Raw genomic sequence first — 6,860 nt, forward strand, 5'->3', positions numbered from 1 at the left:
GAGATATTCAAATAGTTTTTATTTAATACAGTTTTATCTAGTTAAATATATTAAATTATTATATAAACTACATGTTTAAATACTTCACGTTTTACACGTGAGTCTAACTTAACTTTAAAATTTTTTTCTTATTTTAGTCAATCATTTTTTTATCGATATTCTTTGACTGTTTCTTAGCTCAAAATCCTTACTTTTATGCATGATGTGTAATGCTACATTATATGCAAATATTTTATTGATAATTATTTTATTTCGGTTCCATTTTTTCTATAAAGACATAATTTATCGAGATCTCATTATTTTTACAATTCTGTGAATCTTCAAGTACCTGAATGGCTTCTGGTGTTAAAATTACATAAGAACTTTGGACAACTACAGATTACTATGTCTTTATCTTTTTTAACAGGAATAGTATTTACTTCTTTTCTTTTTCGAAAATTTTTGTCTTTGGAACCAACAGACCTACTACGCTTCTGACATGAATTTGTTTCGGTGGCCATTTGTCCAACTAGGACATCAATTCGAATTGGAGCATTTTCAGCTAGTATATAGGATTTGGTTATCCTCTTTGTATGAGAAGATGCATTAGACAATTCATTTGTTATTCTTTGTAAATGTATAATCTTTTAACTTCTAGTTCACATGTCCTGATCGAGGATCTAAATGCCTCAAAGATGATACATTCCAATTAAGTTTCTTTTCAAAAAGCTTATTCTCTTCCTTTAATGTTGAAAATTTTGATTCATCAAAATGACAATCTAAAAATTGGACTTCAAATACCTCTCCAGTTAGTATCTCAAAATACTTCATTATAGAGAGAGAATCATAACCAACATATATCCCAAATTTTCTTTGGGGTCCCATTTTGGTGTGATAAGGTGGGACAATTAAAACATATATCGCACACCCGAATATTCTCAAATGAAAAATATTTGGCTGCTAGCCAAAAGCTAATTGCAGAGGAGAGAATTGGTGGTAACTTATTGGCTTTAAGCAAATAAGTGCTGCAACATGTAAAATAGCATGCCCCCAAGTAAAGGTTGGGAGATTTGTTCTCATAAGTAAGGGTCAAGTAATCAATTGGAGTCGTTTAATAAGTGACTATGCTAGTCCATTTTGTGTATGAATATGAGCTATTGGATGTTCAATACTTATTCCATTGGCCATACAATAAGCATAAAAAACTTGAGAGGTGAATTCACCAGCATTATCAAGACGAATTGTTTTGATTGGATTTTCTAAAAATTGTATTTTTAATCAAATAATTTGAACAAGTAATCTCACAAATGTCAGGTTGCGAGAAGACAATAAACACACATATGACCATTTTAAAGATTTGTCTAATAGGACGATAAAATATCTAAAAGATCCACATGGTGGATGAATAAGTCCGCATATATCGCCTTGAATTTTTTTTAGGAATTCAGGAGACTCAAATCCAATATTTGCTAGTGATGGCCTTCAAATTAGATTTCTCTGAGAACCTATATCATAACAAAATTCACTAAATTTAAAAATCTTATGGTTTTTTAGTGAATGTCCATGCAAATTTTCAATAATTGTCTACATCATGGTTGTTCTAAGATGATCCAATCGATCATGCCAAATTATGAATTTATTTGGGCTAATAAACTTCTAGTTTATAATAGCATGTGATTCAATTGCACTTATTTTAGTATAATATAACCTGTAAGACCCATAATTTTCAAAAAAAAATTATTATGAGTTAATTACTTCAAAATAATTTTAATAGATTAAATTAGATTTTTTATTATTATTATTGTTATTATTATTATAATTATTATTATTATAATTATTGTTGTAGTAGTAGTAGATCATTATTATTATAGTTATCAGAATCGGACGGACCGGCCGATTCGGTTTACGATGCAGACTGTTTTTGCAATTAATCCGGTCAACGGTGGTCAAATTTATTGAAAACCGGACAGGTCAATGCAAACCGGTACGGTTCGGGTACATGAACACATGAACCGCGCATCTCCACGGTGCACCAGCGGGCATGCTGAATCACACAAAAACGGGATTCGAACCAGGAACCTTGTGCAAAAACTTCAGCTCCCTTGCCACTAAGCCAAAAATTCTTCTTCTGTAATTATAGGCTAATAATAATATATATAATAATAAAGTTCACATGAGAATGTTCTAAGCCTACAATTGTATTATAATTTTATATATTTATTTAATTATTACCGGGTTAAACGGTTCGACCACTGACCCATCGGTTGAACCACTAATCCAGTGACCCAGTAACTTCACCGGGTTGATTGCCAGTTCGATTTTGATAATTATGATGATTATTATTATTATTAGTAGATCATCATCATCATTATTATTATTATTATTAATATTAGTATTAGTAGCAGGAGTACTCCATTCAGTCGCACCCACACGCGCTAAATTGGGTTGGGTGTTGTTGTTGGTGCGGGCGATGAAACGAAGAAAGATTTTATTGTGGAAGGGCTTAGTAGTTACCTATGATTATATATTATGAGATCTGAGAGAAAGAGAGCAGAAGAGGGAAGATAGGGCTTGAGAAAGAAAAAGGGAGAAGAGGAAGGAACAGTGGCGCCGGAGAAAAGGGAGACCGCCACTGCAGTTGCGCGCCGCCACCGCGTCCTGCTACTCGAGCCACCACCGCGCCGTTCGTCACCATCGCGAGGAAGCTCAAAACCGAGGGAGAGAGCCGCGCGAGGAGAATGAGGCGTCGCCGTCTGTGGAGCTCGCGTCGTTGCCGTCGCCGTCGAAGTCTTCCCGTCGCCGTTCCTCGCCACTGCCGAGCCTCCATCGACGCAGATCTGACCAGAGGAGAAGAGGAAAACGTGACCAGAACGGGATGGAAGGGAAGGAAGCCACTTCCGCCGCCGTCGAGCCATCTCCGCCACTGTTGCCGTCGAAAACCGCCACTGAAGCTTCTATTTTCTTTGTAAGCTCTAGCCCTGTTCTGGTTTATCTTCCTTATCCGTCAAAATCTGTTACCGTAAGGGTCGTTGCTTGAGTCGTATATGTTTGATAATGTTGTAGTGAGTTTTTTCGCTGCGGGCTGAAGCCACTGCCGTTGGAGCTTGCCGGAGTTAACCGCTGAAGTTGCGGCTGCGCTGTACTTTAGTTTCTTGCTGGTACAGTAAGTCGTTCTTGTTTCGAAACTCTTTTAGTCGCTGTTCTGTTATGTGGCTGGGGTTTTTCAATGCTATTTGCTATTTGATTGAGTTTCGGTTATTTCTTGTTGCGATTAGAGTAACTATGGTTGCTGCAAAAGTGGTTTGGAACCGCGGTTGTGGCTGCCGCCGTGATGAGCCAAGAGAAAAAGGGATTCAACGCGTTTAATTATGCGGATTGCGAATAATTGAGGTAGGAGTTTTTCCTTAAAATATATTTTACATTACAGAGTTGTGATATATAGATATTAATGCAAAAAGATATACTTCTGTAATTATATTTGTCTTGTGGATGTGATGGCTTGTTGGACTTGATTATTGGTTGTTTGATTTCTTGAGTAATGTACGGCTGTTGATAAGAAAATGGGTTTGAAAAGTTATTTACTTGATTATTATGAGAAGTGGTTTTCCTTGGTTTGGAGTTAAAGCGGTTTGATTTTGTGTTGGTTTGATTTTATAAATGATTTCATACTTGAGCTGGTTTGATTTTAAAAAGAGTTTTATTATTGGAATTGGTCTGATTTGAAAATAATTTGATATTGAAATTGGTTGAATTTTGGAAAGTGATTGAGATTTTGAAATTGTTCGGAAAGAGTTTGAGGAATGTCTGGATGGGACCCAAAAAGGGTGGCAGAGTCCAAGTTTTAGAGGAGATACTGCCGAAATTTTATAAGATTGGAATTTTATTTGAAGTAATTAATTAAAAAGATTTGTTTTTAAACATTATGTGTTTTAAGATTGATTTATTTATCAAAGAAAGAATTATGTTTTGAATTGGGATTGTTAATGGACGGAATAGAAAGAAGGATGATGAGGATTTTCTTTGAAATATGGTTTTTAAATGAATTTGGAAATGAGATTTGGATTGATGAATGATTACGATGTTGAGAATGTTGAGATATCGATTGAGAATGTTGAGATAAGATCTTTGAATTATTCATATGGCTTATGAATTTGAAATATCTGAGATACGAGGTTCCCTGGATAAAATACCATGGCTTGCCACCACGTGTACCAGATTGAAAACTCGATACTCTATTGACCCTACGAGGTAAGTGTGACCGGACACTATATAAATTCCCGGAAATGTTACCCCATTGAGCAATATTGATTATTTGAGAAAAATCTATGCATAGACTCTTGGGGATGCACGTCGGGGGACAGTCTAAGGACAATTCAGACTTGTCGGGCTGGCTGGATAACCGACAGATGAGCCTCATCAGCCATAGGACAGGCATGCATCATATGCATTTGTATACTTTGCTTGGGTTTGAACTTGTTTTGGTTTGCCTAATTGCTAAACTGTTCTTAACTGCTGCTTGAACTATTTGCTGTAACTGCTACCTACTTGTGCTTTTCTTGTCTGTCTTGCCTGTGTTTGTCCTGGCGTGCTACATTTGATAATGAACTTTGGTGCTGAATTAATGATTGTGTTGTTTGATTACGTGGTTGGTTTCTGACTGAGATTTTCTTATAAGAAAGGAAAGGTTTCGGATTTCGGAAAGATTAAACATTGTTTCTTTGAAAAGGTTTTGGACGATTACCTATTAGTTTTTAAAAGATTCATAAGGCAATGATAATTAATGAGCTTGAAAACAGTTTTCTTATTAAATATCTTCTTATGACAACTTTGAAACTCTGTGGTGAGACCGTGTGGTTAGGTTCTCACCCCCTACAGCTTTACCTTTTCAGGAACCAGATGAAGAGGTACTAAGGAGAGTTATACTGCGTTTGGTTTATATGTTGTTGTATTGATTAGATTATTTTCTTTCATCGTCTTTGTTATTATAATTTTGTAAGAGGGATAGGAGTTGTATGTTTTATATATGTATTGTATTATAAGATATTATGTAAGATGTCTTGTATATGAATCTATGTCTGTTTTTTTAAGATAAAGTATTTATTTCCGGTTTTCAAAGAAATCAGCGATACGGTGTTGAGTCACAGGCTCCTATCTTAATATTATGTATATAAAGTAGTCGTAATACTTCTTGCTATCAGAGTGGCGCAGCCAAAAGCATGACATTCTGGCAGTGAAGGTGTTACATAACCCATGAAAGTGAGGATAATTTTTCTAATATAACTTTTTTATTTGAATCATGAGTTGTGATATATAAGTACATATGATTTCCCTCATTCATTGTCTCGATATGATATCCATTTCGGCGAATATCTTTAAAACTCAACAAGTTCCTTAGAGACTTAGTAAACAATATTGCATTATTTATTATGAATTTTGTTCCTCTAGAAAACAAAATTATAGTTCTTCTGGACCCTTCTACTCGCTTCTCTCTCTCTTCTATGAAGAATGAGACTAAGAAGAAATGAAGAACGAAGAAGCAAGGTTACTTCTCTCTCTGTCTTGTGATATAAAGGTAAAATTGTCCAAAAGGACGATTTTACCTCCAAATAAAACGGGACGATTTTAAATCCAAAATAATATTGGGGACGAATTTGATTCCGACCCTAAACGTTAGGGACCAAAACAATACTTATCCCTTCTTCTTTTGGTACAAGATAAGTAAAATATATATTACTTTTGAGAATGGTATGTGAATCTGCACTATCCGCAAGGCAAATATCTTCATTATATGTCTTTGTCATTTTCTTCAAAGACAAATAATAATAATAATAATAATAATAATAATAATAATAATAATAATAATAATAATAATAATAATAATAATAATAATAATAATAATAATAATAATAATAATAATAGTACTTAACGAATCCAAATATTAAACTTTTTCATCATTAATCAAATGACCAATATTTTTTTCAGAATTCTCAAAGAAATCAGATACGTCATAATGAGTGGTGTAATTTTCAACATCCTTTGAAACAAAATTTATCACTTTTTCTTTGTTATCTTTTTTCAAGAATGCTTAATAAAGATGAGTTAAGTGTCTTGAGATACGACAGGTACGTGACTAATAACTCTTTCCACCACAACGGAAATATTTATCCTTTGTTGATTTATTTTGTCCATTATTTCTTTCTTTTTCCCACTTTTGGTAAAATCTTTTTTGTTAACATAATTTTTCTTTCTTCCATAATTTTTCTTCTTACCAAAGCCTTGCCATTTACTTTTTCTGGAATTATAATTTGTTGTATTTGTTTCAGAAAATAGGGTGGCGCCAGCTGGGCGTGCTTTATTATTTCTTAAAAGTAATTCGTTATTATGTTTAACAACAAGAAGGCAAGAAATTAGTTTAGAATATTTTTTAAATTCTTTTTTTCGATATTGCTACTGCAAGAGCACATTCGAAGCATGGAAGGTTGAAAAAGTTTTTTCTAATATGTCTTATCAATTATATTTTTCTCACATTATTTCATTCGTGAGGTAATTCGGAACATTGCTGAATTGTATTCATTTATGAATTTAAAATCTTGTAAACCCCAGTGTATCTACTCATATCGGATTTGAGGAAGTATCACCATCTTTTGATGATTATACTTTTTTTCAAGATTTTACCACAGATCTACAGAATTTATTAGTGTGTAAGATAAATGATTCATATATATTTACTAATATTATATGTTAGAGCATACTTCAATATATAAAGAGAGAAGTATTTAATATTAATTTTGTATATGTGTGTAAGTTTTTTATCTCATACCATGCTTCTATTTATATACGTGTAAAAGTTATATTTTTAAATTTTATTAATTTTAATCTGT

Source organism: Arachis ipaensis, chromosome B04 (assembly GCF_000816755.2).
Source record: "Arachis ipaensis cultivar K30076 chromosome B04, Araip1.1, whole genome shotgun sequence".
Taxonomy (NCBI): domain Eukaryota; kingdom Viridiplantae; phylum Streptophyta; class Magnoliopsida; order Fabales; family Fabaceae; genus Arachis; species Arachis ipaensis.